The sequence below is a fragment of the Heterocephalus glaber genome, unplaced genomic scaffold, assembly GCF_053883595.1.
Source record: "Heterocephalus glaber isolate CG9 unplaced genomic scaffold, H.glaber_assembly_v1.0 deba00000594, whole genome shotgun sequence".
Classification (NCBI taxonomy): Eukaryota; Metazoa; Chordata; class Mammalia; order Rodentia; family Bathyergidae; genus Heterocephalus; species Heterocephalus glaber.
Window position 1 is genome coordinate 1,952,349 of NW_028258151.1, and position 13,445 is coordinate 1,965,793.

The 13,445-nt window shown below is 38.0% G+C and overlaps 1 protein-coding gene across 1 annotated transcript in view; it reads left to right on the forward strand.

Annotated features, from left to right (window-relative positions):
* The window catches only part of Col9a1 (collagen type IX alpha 1 chain), a 91,368-nt gene that overhangs the window by 8,683 nt on the left and 69,240 nt on the right, over positions 1–13,445 (forward strand). The window lies entirely within an intron of this gene.

Consider the following 13,445-nt stretch of genomic DNA (forward strand, 5'->3'; position numbering starts at 1 on the left):
GTTTCTTATTTTAAACTTTCATTGAGTGCCTGTACACTGGGTGTACAAAGTCAAATAAATTGCAGATTTTGTCTTCTCTACTCTAGAGGATGAAGACCTGAGGTAAGTAAACAATCACAACATAACGTGATGAGGACCACAATAGTGAAGTACAGCATGGGAGCGCATTGAAAAAGCTCCTCCCTCAGGTGAGACTCTGGCCATGTGGGGGTCAAGGATGCATCCTAAAGGAGATGATGTCTGAGAGGAATCCTGGGCTTGAATAAGAGTTATCCAGGAGCAGATAAGGTCCAGAAATCCAGGTAGATGGACTCTCCTTTGGAAATTCTTATGTGTATCAATTCTTCTCTTTGCAAGTTTTATTAGTCTTCCCACATTGCTCCCACATTTTAAAACCAAAAGGTAAACAAGTACAAGCCCACAGGCAAATCACAAGTGGTGATGAATTGTCCCTGGCCTTCATTTTTATTTTATGGCCTCTCATCTTGAACTTCTCAGCAGTTTGGCTAAAATTCAGAGTTGCCGGTAATACTGAAAATAGACAAGGACTGCCTGTCCCTCTGGGGTCTTAGAGGACAACGGGTGGTGACAGACACATACTCTGAGAGGTAGAACTGTACTCATAGGTCACCCTCTTCTCAATTTGGGGGCAGCAAATGTTCAAACTACTGTAGAAACTTCTGAATTAAAATGAAATAACATGAAATAGCATGAAAACAGCACGGAACAGTGTATTTTTCAATATTTCTTTATGCAGTTGGATTGATTCTTATCTTCAACACTCCACATTACTTGGCTACTTTTTCCTGAGCCAATGTTCACTTTTAAAAGTAAATAAATAAAAATGTCCCCTTCATAGATATTATCAGAAGTCGAAGGTAGCCCTAAAGATTGCATAGTAAAAATGCAATTGAAAACAACATTTGATAGATTACTAATGCTAAAAGACTCACTTATATTGTACTTGTTTGTGATTTTCCTCTGCTCATCCAATCTTTTGTCCCTTTCTTTCCTCTAAATTGGAAAAGGAAGCCAATTTCAAGATATTTTCATAGGGCTTGTCATAGAGCTGCTCATGTGATATACAGCTCACACACCTTCTCATCATTCATAGTTATTAAGTGGGCTTAAAGCCTTCTATATTTTTTTCCCAATGTACTCCTGTAAGTTTGTTAGTTTGGATTTTAAAGCAATAAATCCCTTATTTCCTGTTCTTTTTTGTGCCCATAATTTAAGATGGTGTCATTTATCCCACTGCAAAGCTGGGTTTCCTGGCAGCATACCATAAAAACATGTTATTTTATGACAGGTTCTTTATTGTTTGTTGCCATTATGATTGCCTAGGAGAGTTATTGGGTACAGCTCTATTAGAAAACAAAGTTAGCTTCTCTCCCTTTTCAGGGATTTACACAGGGAGTTGGGGCTTGTTTCAGGGAGGATAAAAGTTTATGTGGCTTTATAAATATATGATGCAAACCATTTTTCTTTTTACCTATGCATAGTTCAAGTGAATCAACATAGAACATGTTGGATTTAATGCTTTTAAAAGTATATTTAAAATGTGTTGTTCTGTTTATTTCCATTAGATTCAGAGGGAAAAATGTAAAAGCTGATAAGACTGTAGAAGGAAAAGCTCTCTGTTCTTTTCCGTGCTCCACAGAATTTAATGATACTAGCCTTGAAAGGTAAAAACAGTGAAAGTTCCATACATGATAACATGAGAAAATAAATTTTGAGGTTGTGATTAATATTACTTCTGGGTTTTGAGAAATACTCTAGAAAATTTATATTTTTAGTGATTTGAGGAATGCATAATATATACTATAAATATCTAATGTAAGTTTGCTTATTGAATTGTTTCTTAATAAGCACACTTTTTCAAACACTTTTTTACTTGGAAATATTAAATTAAAAGATAGTAAACTTTTTTTTGTTAAATTCTTTTATTGGTACATTTTAGGTATACAACACAATTACATTTCGCATTGGGAATTGTACCTTTACGTGATGCATCTTGGTTCTTATTTTTTCCCCATTCCTAGCCCTCCCTTCACCCCCTCCACCCTTCCCTATTTACAAAGACTTTATTTCCATTTTTTCCATTTCTCAGCATTGTTCCTTTCCCTTCTTTCCTTTCCCCTGCCCCTCCCACTACCCCTACCCCTTTGGACCTTTTCTTCCTATTTTACATTATCGATTATTTATTCTAATCATTGGTACGTTTTAGGTATACAATATAATGACATTCATCATTGGAAATTTGCACCTTTACATAGTCTCTCTTGGTTCTTATTTTTCACCCTTGCCCAGCCCTCCCTGCCAACCCCTCCAGTCCTCCCTATTTACAAAGATTTTGTTCCTATTTTTCCATTTTCTCATATTAATCCCATACCCTTCTATCCTTTCCCCTAGCCCTCCCACTTCCTTCCTCTTTGCCCCTTTTCTTCCTATTTCACATTACTTATTATACATTTTAATCCTTATTTACACTTTCAGTTTCTCACACCAGAGAAACTATTCGGCATGTACACATGTGTGTCCTATTTATTTCACTTAAGAGTATTGCCTCAATGTGCATCCACTTAGCGATAAATGTCTCTAATTTCTCATTTTTCATGGCTGAGTAGTACTCCATTTTATAAAAAAAACAACATTTTCTTTATCCAGTCTCCAGTTGATGGGCATTTGGGCTGTTTCCAAGTTTTGGGTATTACAAACTGTGCTGCGATGAACATGGGCACACATATATCACTGTGGTATGATTCTTTTAATTCTTTGGGGAAGATCCCCAGCAGTGGAATAGTGGGGTCAAATAGGACTTCCAGTCCTAGTTCTTTGAGGTATCTCCATACTGATTTCCACAGTGCTTGCACCAGTCTACACTCCCACCAGCAGTGGAGCAGGGTTCCTCTTTCCCCACAGCCCCGCCAGCATTTGTTATTGGTTGATTTCATGAGAGCAGCCATTCTTTCTGGAGTGAGGTGAAATCTCAGAGTTGTTTTCATTTGCATCTCTTGAATGACCAGTGATGTTGAACATTTTTTCATGTATTTATTTGCTATTTCCACTTCTTCATCTGAGAAATGTCTGTTCATTTCAGATGCCCATTTTCGGATTGGGTCTTTAAATTTGGGAGGTCTGATCTTTTTAAGTTCTTTATAGATTCAAGATAGTAGACTTTTGTCTGAGGAAAAGCAGGTGAAGATTTGTTCCCACATTGTGGGTTGTCTCTTCACACTGCTGGTGGTTTCTCTTGCCGTGCAGGAGCTTTTTAATAGGAAGAGATCCCACTTGTTGATTGTTTGTGCTAGTTCATGGGCAACTGAAGTTATGTTCATAAAATCTTTTCCTACACCGATATCTTCAAGAGTTCTACCTAACCTCTGTTCCAACTGGTTCAGTTTCTATTTTAATATTTAGATCTTTAATCCATTTTGATTTTAGTTTAGTGCATGGTGAGAGATATAGGTCTAGTTTTAATCTTTGGCAAGTTGAAGCCCAATTTTTCCAGCACCATTTATTAAAGAGGCTATCTTTCCTCCATTGAGGGTGTTTGGCTCCTTTATCGAAGATGAGATGGCTGGGTGTGTCTGGCGTTGTTTCTGCATCTTCTAATCTGTTCCACTGGTCCTCAGGTCTGCTTCTTTGCCAGTGCCATGCTGTTTTTTATCACAGTAGCTTTGTAGTAGAGTTGCAGGTTGGGGATTGTGATACCCCCTGCCATGTCTCTGTTACCTAGAATTGCTTTTGCTATTCTAGGTCTCTTCTTGTTCCAAATGAATTTTTGGATTGTTTTCTCAAGGTCCATGAAAGTATTCTGCTGGGATCACAATTGGAATTGCATTGAATCTATATAGCAGTTTGGGAAGTATGGCCATTTTCATATATTAATCCTTCCTACTCAGGAGCAGGGGATGTCTGTCCATTTTCTGATGTCATCTTCAATCTCTCTTTTCAGAGTGCTATAGTTTTCAGAGAAGAGGTCTTTGATTTCTTTCATTAGGTTGATTCCTAGGTATTTCAGCTTTTTGGATGCTATTGTGAAAGGAATTATTTGCCCTATTTCTCTCTCTGTGAGTCTGTCATTCGTGTAGAAGAAAGCTATTGATTTTTGTGTGTTGACCTTGTAACCAGCTACTTGACTGAATTTGGTTATTAAGTCTAGAAGACTTTTGGTAGAGTTCTTGGGGTCTTCTATATAGAGTATCATGTCATCTGCAAATAATGACAATTTGACTTCTTCATTTCCTATCTTTATTCCTTTTATTTCTTTCTCTTATCTAATTGCTGTGGCTAATGTTTCCAGAACTATATTGAACAAGAGTGGTGATAGTGGACATCCTTGTCTCATTCCTGATTTTAGTGTGAAGGATTTCAGTTTTTGACCATTTAGTAGGATATTGGCTGTTGGTTTTTCATAGATGGCTTCTATCAGTTTGAGGTAGAGACCATCTCTTCCAATTTTTTGTAGGGTTTTTATCATAAATGCATGTTGGATTTTGTCAAATGCTTTTTCTGCATCTATGCAGAAAATCATATGGTTTTTGTCCTTGGCTCTATTGATATAGTGTATTACATTGATTGATTTGCATATGTTGAACCATCCCTGCATCCCTGGGATGAATCCCACTTGATCAGGGTGTATGACCTTCTCAATGATCTTCTGCATTCTATTTGCCAGTATCTTAGTAAGGATTTTCGTATCTATGTTTATTAGTGAGATTGGCCTATAGTTCTCCTTTTCAGTTGGGTCTTTCTCTGCTTTGGGGATCAAGGTGATGCTTGCTTCCAGGAATGAATTTGGGAGTATTGCTTCCCTTTCAATTTGGTTGAAGAGTTTAAACAGTAGTGGCAGCAGTTCCTCTCTAAATGTCTTGTAGAATTCAGCAGTGAAGCCATCAGGCTTTTCTTAGTTGTTAAGTTTTTAATTACGTTTTCAACTTCATTGGTTGATATTGGGTTGTTTAGAATTCTTAGGTCTTCTTCATTCAACTTTGGTAATTCATATGTATCTAGGAATCTGTCCATTTCTTCTGTGTTTTCCATCTTATTGGCATATAGGTTCTGGAAGTAGGTATTGATGATCCTCTGGATTTCTGCTGAGTCTGTTGTAATTTCACCCTTTTCATTCCTAATTGCATGGATTCGGGCCTTTTCTTTCCTTGTTCTGATAAGGTTGGCTAAGGGTTTGTCAATTTTGTTGATTCTTTCGAAGAACCAACTCTTGGCTTCATTGATTTTTTGTATCGTTCTCTTAGTCTCCATTGCATTGATTTCTCCTCTGATCTTTATAATTTCCTCCCTTGTATGAGCTTTGGTTTTGTCCTGCTCTTCTTTTTCTAGAAGCTTGAGGTTCAGCATCAGGTTGTTTAATTGGGCTCCATCTGTTTTCCTAATATGTGGATTCACTGCTATGAATTTCCCTTGTAAGACTGCTTTCATTGTGTCCCATAGATTCCCATATGCTGTATTGTCATTGTCATTTAATTGAAGGAACTGTCTGATTTCTTTTTTAATTTCCTCTGTGACCCATTGGTTATTCAGAAGTGTGTTGTTCAATTTTCATGTGTTTATGAAATTTTTTGAGTTTCTTTTGCTATGGCTCTCCAATTTCATCACACTATGGTCTGATAATGTACAGGGGATAACTTCAATTCCTTTGCACTTCCTTAAACATGTCCTATGTGTGAGTATGTGGTCTATTTTTGAGAATGACGTATGTGCAGCTGAGAAGAATGTGTATTCTGATTTTGTGGAGTGGAAGACTCTGTAAACATCTGTTAAGTTCATTTGTTGAAGAATTTGATTGAGTTCTAGTATTTCATTACTTATTTTTTTCTAGTTGATCTATCTATTTGTGACAGTGGGGTGTTGAGGTCCCCCACTACAATTGTATTAGTGCATATATGGCTTTTCATGTCCGTTAGTATTTGTTTTATATAGTTGGGTGCAGTAGTGTTTGGTGCATAGACATTTATGATTGTCATCTCTTCCTCTTGGAGTCTTCCCTTTACAAGGATGTAGTGTTCTTCTTCATCTCTCTTAATCAGTTTTGGTTTGAAATCCACTTGATCTAAAAAAAAAAGAAAAAAGAAAAAGAAATCCACTTGATCTGCAAAGAGGATAGCTACTCCTCCTTTTTTTCAGGTTCCCATCACATGGAATATTGTTTTCCACCCTTTAATTTTCAGTCTATGAGTTTCCTTTTGAATTAAGTGTGTTTCTTGTATGCAACATATTGTTGGATTTTGTTTCTTGACCCATTCTGGCCGTCTATTTCTTTTGATTGGTGAATTGAGTCCATTAACATTGATGGCTATAACTGAAATGTATTGATTTGTCATTACCATGACTTTTTCTTTTTGTTGGGTTCTCCCCCTTTACATTTAATTTCTTGTCATGCCAGATGTGTTCATTCTGCTTTGCTTCCTGGGTTTGTGATCCTCAATGTCCGTTCCTAGGATATTGTGTAAAATTCTTTGGAGTGCTGGTTTGGTATTCATGAATTTCCTAAGGTGCTCTTTGTCATAAAAATATCTTATTTCTCCATCAGTTTTGAAAGATAGTTTTGCAGGGTACATCAATCTGGGTTGGAGGCTGTTTTTCTTTAGGGCTTGGCATATGTCACTCCAAGCTCTTCTTACCTGAAGGGTTTGTGTTGAGAAGTCTGATATGATTCTGATGGGCTTTCCTTTGCATGTGATTTGTTTCTTTTCTCTAACTGCTTGTAGAACTTTGTTCTTCTGTTGAGTTTCTGGAATCTTAACAATTATATGCCTATGTGTAGATTTTTTTTGATCAAGGCTATTTGGAGTCCTATGTGCCTCACTTATCTGTATGTCAAGTTCTTTTCCCCTGCTTGGGAAGTTTTCTGCCATTACTTCTATGAAGAGTTTTTTTTTTATGTCATCTGCACTCCTGTTTCTTCATTGACTCCAATCAGTCTTATGTTATTCTTCTTTGCATCATCTGGCAGCTGCTGGATTGATTTCTTGTGTTCCCTTATAATTTTGAAGCAATTTTTCTTTTCCTGGTCATTAATTGCAATCTTATCTTCTATATTTGAAATTCTGTCCTCACATTGCCTCATTCTGCTTCATAGACTTTCAATGGAGCTTTTAATCTCCTGGAAATCTATTTGCATCTGTTTTATGTATTCCATTTGTTTCCTATGTTGGGATTCCATCATGTTCCTCAGCTCCTCTCTAGATTTATTAATCATGTCTTGCACTAGGAGCACAGTCTCTGCTGTTATCTGAGAAATTATTTCTGATTTCATTTTTTTCCAGATTCCCTTTTGTTGCCAGTTCAGTGGGTCCAGGTGGTTGAGTATCAGAATAGTCCATCTCATTTCCCTTTGGGGTTGCTGTAGGTGATCTGGAAGTCTGATTTTGAGACTTATTTACCTGTTTTCTCATTTCGACTGGGGGGGTGGGGGGGTGCTGTTGGCGCCTGCGAGGATCACCTCCTCTGAGCAGGGAGAGGTGGGACAGGGACCGGGAGCAGTGGTAGGGATGGTGCCCCAGAAGCCCCTTCCTCTGGGCCAGGAGTGGCGGGACAGAATGAGGCCCAAAAGCCCTTTCCTCTGGGCTGGGGCCAGCAGGAGGGATGGTGGCCAGGAAGCCCCTTCCTCTGGACCAGGAGCAGTAGGACAGCAGCTCAGAAGCCCTTACCTCTGGGCTGGGAGCGGCAGGAGGGATGATGGGCTGGAAGCCCCTTCCTCTGGGCTGGGAGCGGTGGGACAGAAGGTGGCCCAAAAGCCCTTTCCTCTGGGCTGGGAGCAGCGGTAGGGATGGTGGCTAGGAAGCCCCTTCCTCTGGACCAGGAGCAGTCGGATGGTGGCTCAGAAGCCCCTACCTCTGGGCTGGGAGTGGCAGGACCCAGTACCGTGGTCTGGTGGTCCAATGTCCTCTGTTTCTTTGTAGTGTGGAACCAGGTGGTTGTACAGAGGAGCGGGGCGGGGGGTGTCCAGTGGATTGAAAAAAGATAGCAATCTTATCCATATATATCCATGCAAAATACTTATAAAACCTTGATTTAATTGAGGTATTTTAAAAATGCTGATTTTCAGAACAATTTTTTGGAGATAAAACCTGGATTGCTGCATTTCAGATGATACTGACAACATCAGCTGGACTTTGCACTAGGTGGCAATGAAAGGGAACACAGAAATAGGGCTGCTAAAGTAGTAGAAGTCATGATTAGGGGAGGGGCCATGAATAATTAGAGTAAGAATTAAATGATGGTCAAACTTGCTTTTAATCAAAAATTGAAAATACAAAGTTTTTTATTGGTCTCAGCCATGCCCATACTGCTAAAAAAACAATGCTATTACTTTTCCTATTTTGATAAAAATGTATTTGGGCAAACATCATCAAGAAATCCTGTTCATGTTCAAATTTCTGTAACAGTGGTTATTTTCTTTGGTTATAGTGCAGGGTCAATAGAACCATGAGCTTTCAGGGCTGTAGGAAATTGAGTTCATCTAATCCAAACTTCTCAGTTTATCCATCACCATGTATTCGTTCGTTAATATTTAACAATTCTTTCTTAAACATCCACTAGGTTGCATGCATTATTGTAAGTGATAGAGAAAGACAAGAGTTAATCCTCCATTCTGGGGAGAGAAGACAGACATAATGAGCAATGGAGTAAATGTACTGTATGCTAGGTAATCATAGATCTTATTGAGGACAGCAAAGCAGGAAATTGGCGTGCCTGTAAGAGGGGCTCATTGAAAAGAAAACCTTTTAGAAGAAACCTGAAGGATTTGAGTGAACTATCCTGTGGATATTTGGGGGAGAGAGATCCCAAGAAGAGTGAACAATGGGAGAAAAGGGACTGGTGTTGTCTGTTGTGTGAGGACCACCTGCAGAACAGGGTGGCTGGAGAGGAGGCAGGACATGGTGCTGAGGAGGTAACCTCAGAGAGGTGGGGCAGGGAAACTTTCCTGGTGTGTAGGATGGGAAGCTGTCAGATGGTTTTCTATAAATACTGTAACTAACATGTTCTCATCTCATCTTCTCTTTGGCTCCTGTTTGGACTCTATACTGTAGTGGGGCGGGGGAGGACTGAAACATTTAGGAGCAAGGGAGACTTTAAGGGCTATTCTGATAATTCAGGGAGGGATAATGTTGGTTTCAACCAGGTTGGTAGTGGTGGAATTGGTGCAAAGTGGTTAGATCCTGATAGTTTGAAGATTAAGGACACAGGATTTGGGGTGAGAGAGAGAGAAGAAATCTGGATGATGCCAATATTTTTGGTGTGTGTAACTGGAAGTATAAAGTTGCCATTTACAGACACAGGAAACTCTGAGAAGAGCAGGTATCAAAGAGAATATCAAGAGTTGATTTGAGACATGTAAGATTGGCCAGGAGTTTGGTCATTAATTATTAGATATCTAAGGAAGATATTAAGTAGGCAGTTAGATGTGTGCTTCTGGAGTACAAGAGACAGATTTTGCAGGGAACTGGGCTCTTGCTAGGAGTTATCCACATAACTATGGAATTTAAAGCCATGAAGTCAACAAGACACAAGTATAGTACAGAAGTCTTGGGATAGGGTCCAGAAATAACCAACATACAGAAGTTTCTAAGATGAGGAACATTTATCAGAAAAATTAAGAACAAGGAGGGTGTGATATTACGAGAAAAAAAAATAGGAGATTGCCCTGAAAGTCAAGGGAAAACAGGGTTTCAGGGAGGATGGAATAAGAAATTGACTCAAAGGCTGTGGATAGGTCAAAAAGAAATGAGAACTGAGACCTGACCATTGGATTTAGAAATCAATGACATGATTTGGCCAAAGATCTATTTGAATGTTTAGGAATGAAAGTTTAACTAGAAAGGATTCAAGAGAAAATGAGGAGAGGAATCGGAGATGATGAATATAGACTATTCTGAGTTTTGTTTAAGGGGAGCTGAAGGGAGCTGATGGGAGCTGAGGGAGGATGTGGAATGAGGAGAGGATTTTTCCTTCTACTTGGTGGAGAACTCAGGATGCTTCATCACAAACCAGAGTTTAACACTTCTTGATGCTTTTCTGCAGTACCCTTCTCTGTCTCAAAGAATCAGGTGTTTTATGATCAAATGAATCTTCTTGAAACATTCTTTTAAATCAGCTCCTCCTTCCCCATCCCTACCCCCTGACAAAAAAATCTTTGCTTATGATGCAAGAATCACAAACCCAATGCTAGTCAAATGTCTTAGGTGAAAAAAAATCTGCTGTCTACTCTGCCCAGCTAACCTGGTCTCTGCTCTACATTACACTTCCACCCTTGGACTCGTTGTCCCCTCCCTGTCTGTAGGATCCTAACCATCACCCCTACATCTCCACTTATGAAAATCTCCATTGCTCTTCAGGGCCCCACTTACATATTACATATTCCCTTCTTGGATGACTTTAGCCTTAGTATTTCTGCATTTCCACTTACACAGTGTTTATCATGAAAAGCACTTTTAGGCTTAGATATTACACTTGGATTTTTTTTTTTGCTTTGGTACCAGGGATTGAACTCGGGACCTTGCGCTTGTGAGGCAGGTGGAGGAACCACTGAGCTAAATCCCCGCCCCCATACTTGGCATTTTTGTCTTTGATACTATTTGTCTCAAAGCACATGAATGCGTTATGTAGAGATATGTTGAATAAATGACTCTGCTAACTCCAAGTCCACTGCTTTCCTTTTCCCTTTTCTGCTTCAGCCTTTGGTACAATCCAAGAGAGTGCTACCTACTCATATTTAATTCATTCCTAGCACTAGGTCTGCAACTACATGGCTTATGTGGTTGGGGATATTTCTAATTTGGGAGCAGTGCAGAGCCTCCTACTTAGTAACTAGGAAGATCACTTAGAAGAAGACCTTTATAATGACAGAAACTATTTCTTCATAAACTGAAAGGCAGGATGCAATCTTGAGATTTCAGGTACCATATTTATTTAAATCTTTATTTCCACCAGGTAGACAAAAGCTTAAGTAAACCTGTGTTCTGTCAGGAAATTTTCTCAGAAGAGCTAATTATTAGGTGTTTTGTATTTGTAAAATTTAATTGTAATTCAGTTTGCAAAAATGTAAGCCCTGTGCCAAGTTCCATAGTTTGTCATTAAAATTCTCTCTTGGGAGGAAAATATAATTGCCTGCAATTTGTTTTTGCTTAATTCTTTAGAAGGCCTTAAATACTTTATTCATCTTTCTTAACAACCTCTCAAAATAAGTAGAAATCATTAGCCTTATTGAAAGAGTAGAGTGTTGGGTAGAGTATTCCTTGCTTAAATGTAGGGTCAGCTGGGCATTATTTTAGACTTGGAAACAAATAATTTTAGTGTCCTATAGAAAGGAACTAGATAATGCCAAATCTGGACAGATGTCAGATACTTTACATTCAAAACATTCAATTTTCCTTGAGACAATGGGAAAGCATTTTATGTCAAGAAAGATTTTTCTAGGGTATTGTACGTTCTGCTTAATACTTTAAAAAACATTTTATTTCTCTATTTGTATTTTTCTCATCTTACATTTTATAAACTAATGGTGGGAAGAAGAATATCTTTGGTTTTCCTAGAATGTCTCCTTACTGCTTGGTTTATTTTGGGGCTTCAAAAATGTTGACTGAAATACTAAAATATTTGTCACATATATTTTTTGTCAGCGAATATTCGAAGAATAATTCCAGGTATGAAAATGAGAACCATGCAGAAATCAGCATTTTATTTGTATGATGAAAGTGACTTTCACCAAAGCACTCTGCCAATGTTCCTTCAAAATAATTAGCATGCAAATTGGAATTCACACTACATGCCAAAAAATGGTTGTTGTACAGATAATTATTAATGTGTAGGTGATGTTTATGTGGATGTGCAGATGTGTTCAGAAACCCCTGACCTATGTGGAGCTTTGAACAACCCCACCTGTATTTACAGATGAATCAGACCTCATTCCCCATTATTTTGTGCTACAATTGCATTTTGCATATTTAAACAGGTGTACCAATTTATCTAGAGAGAATTACATTTTTGAAAGAAGAGTTTAATGAATTACTTCACATTTGCAATAAGTAAATTTAATGAACTATCTAAACAAAGGATATAGGTTTCCTGGTTAGCCATATAATTAATGTTTCTCAGTGATTAAGCCCTTGAAACATTTTCAGAATCAAAATATCACACACATACAATGCAAGCCTACTTTGATTTACCAATTCACAAAAGACTTAGTGAATATAAAGTGTGAGTGTTCTTTTACTTTGAGGACTGGGAAGGAGGAATAACATCATTTCTTATTCTGGCAAATTCTTATCTAGTCATTACGGAAAGAAAAGTTTGATTCTTTTTTCTGTGTGTTATTTGGCTATACACATGGATATACAACTGCATCTGGACACAGCTTTTGATTTTGAGGAGCACTAGTAATTTTGCTTCTGGATATATTTCTATAGCAAGCACACCAAATGGGGAAAGCTTTGAATTCTTATGAAAGTTTCTTAGTGTGGTCCTGAAGTTCTCTAGCAGAGGGTAGAAACAAGCTCTCTGTTTTTACTTCTAGTTCTCTCTTTTCCATTTATCTTTAATGTTAATGTTCCGTCACCAAATTCCTTATTTAACTGCTTCAAAAACATGATTCATTGTGGAGATAGCATATATTATTCAGGGAGGTCAAGTGGACTAGTACAAAAAAATTCTTAATTTTAGTGTCAGGAAAATTTGGAAGGCCATCTCTGCTGTTTACTAGTTGTGTGGATGGGGGCAAGTGAATTAGCCTTTCTGTCCCACATTACCCCTCTGTGAATGCTTCAAATGCCAGATATTTAACAGTCATTAAGGAAAAAGTTTGTTCTATTTTCATCTTTCTTACAAGATATTCACTAGAATTTAAAAAAAAACCCAAATAAAATTCTTCTCAAGACTAATCTTATAAAAATACGATGTTTGACTAAAGTGGTTTCCTTAACTGTAAGAGCCTGTGTTTGGAAAGCAGGATTCTGCATACTACTGTTAAAATAATTTTCACAATAAATTCACAGGTCAGAATAATTCTCATACAACTTTTAGATAACATTCACCTTAAAATGTCTTGATTTAGCTGCTCACTTTTTTTTTTAATCCCACTTGACCCAGTTTTGCAGATGTATTTATTTTCAGAAGAAAGGGCATAGTAGGATTGAGAGAAGCAGTAATAGTGGAACAAGAGGTGTCCAGGACAGTTGGGAGCTGTGGAAAGGAGTGCCCAGTTCTACCTGTTCATAATGTGGAAATTTTCCTTTTCCCTAATTTTCTCTACCTTTATGGGTTGAAGGGAAAAACTTCATCATGTTTAAGTCCAATTTCATTCTTCCCTCCAGTAATCTCAACGCTGAATGTTTTCTTTAGCAGTGGAAAAACATATCTAGCTTCATTCTAAATTTAGCTGATCTAGAATCCACTGGGCAGGTGGAAAGGAACGGAAAACCCTA